This window comes from Amphimedon queenslandica, unplaced genomic scaffold (assembly GCF_000090795.2).
Source record: "Amphimedon queenslandica unplaced genomic scaffold, v1.1 AMPQUscaffold_3706_Cont24303, whole genome shotgun sequence".
Lineage (NCBI taxonomy): Eukaryota > Metazoa > Porifera > Demospongiae > Haplosclerida > Niphatidae > Amphimedon > Amphimedon queenslandica.
In genome coordinates, this window is record NW_003555970.1 from 1 (window position 1) to 1,436 (window position 1,436).

At 36.1% G+C, this 1,436-nt stretch overlaps 1 long non-coding RNA gene across 1 annotated transcript; it reads right to left on the bottom strand.

Moving 5' to 3' along the window:
• Nucleotides 1-868: 868 nt before the first annotated feature.
• Nucleotides 869-1,430, bottom strand: LOC109592856 (uncharacterized). The gene is made up of 2 exons (XR_002190591.1): nucleotides 1,097-1,430; nucleotides 869-1,046 (listed from the first exon to the last, which is right to left on the bottom strand). It is a non-coding gene; the product is annotated as an uncharacterized LOC109592856 (long non-coding RNA).
• Between the last annotated feature and the right edge of the window lie 6 nt (nucleotides 1,431-1,436).

The following is a 1,436-nucleotide window of genomic DNA, read 5'->3' on the forward strand; positions in this document are numbered from 1 at the left end:
GATACACAATAATAGTTCTAGCAACAACACCCATAATGTTTTTTATAATTTAAAATAATAAGTAAAACTGTTGGGAGAGGATACAAATGGTGTAGAGCCATGAATGAGTCCTGAATGCGATGTGTCCTCTCTGCCAGGGGCGGATCTAGGGGTGGGCCAGGGTGGGCCAGGCCCACCCAAAAATTTTGTGCAGTAATTTAAAATCAACTTTTTCATGTGGATGACTATGTAAACTGTGAAGCATGACTATGCAAACAATTTTTTAACCACAAAGGAGTTCATTTTAACAGCTTTAATCTTCAAAATTTTGACTCTGAATGTTGGCCACACCCACTAATTACCACACCCAATGACCCAAATCATCAAGGCCCACCGTAAAGGATCCAATCCTAGATCCGCCCCTGCTCTCTGCAAGTATTGGATAGTGACTGACGGATTTTAATATGACATGAGGTGCTCATACAATACAACCAGTGAATTTACAGATAAAGAATGAGCTCTTGCATGCCTCCAATATCCATAAAAGAGCCAACCTATAGTTTTAAGAAGTGAAAAGATGCTCATAATCATCCACACTCCAGCTGCAACATGACAACTGAGTGATTTATTCCACCGTACCTGGTTCTGATGGACTGAGACTAAGTCTGATGATAGACACTAGTCATAGGACTCAGGTGAATACACTTCTGTCTTCATAGCAATCATAGATACTACATACACACATGGATATGAAACAGGATGCGCTCGATCCTTGGCACCGGAAGTGATGTATTGTGACGTTTACACTACACGTGTATAAGCATGGCACAAGCAAAATAGTGAAGAAACCCAGTTGAATTACTTACTAAAGCTCAGGTCTACGACTATATAAGAGTTGCAATCGATATTCTAGTTCTAAAAAGTGAAGATCTACTATTACAAGAAAGAATGCACTGTGCTAAGTACTAAAAAAATTATTATTTAAATTATTATCATTATAATGATTATTCTATTCTTCAGTGACCCAATAGATTGATTATTACTATGAGTCCTTCAACAAATTTTAACTATAAAAATAGCAATAAAAACATTGACAACAATTATTATAAGCACTTACTGTATCACCATACAGTACATACTGTAATGTACATCATCTCTATCTTGATAGTTCTCTGTGGTAGCATAAATATAAAGCTTTACAATCATGTAACAATGTCTCATCAATGCCACTGAAATCCTGCTTGTGTTCCTTGGTAAATAACCTATTCTTTCACTACTCAGTTCTCACTAAAAATTAAACCACACCCTTTGAAACACTTGCAAAAAATATATTATTACTTTTGAAACATAGCATCTAGAAAAATGAAACCATAAACAGTCTATATAAGTGGCCTTAATGAATACACTCAAAGTAGTAACTTGTTCATACCTGGTGCAGAAGTCTCAAAAAGGTGGTT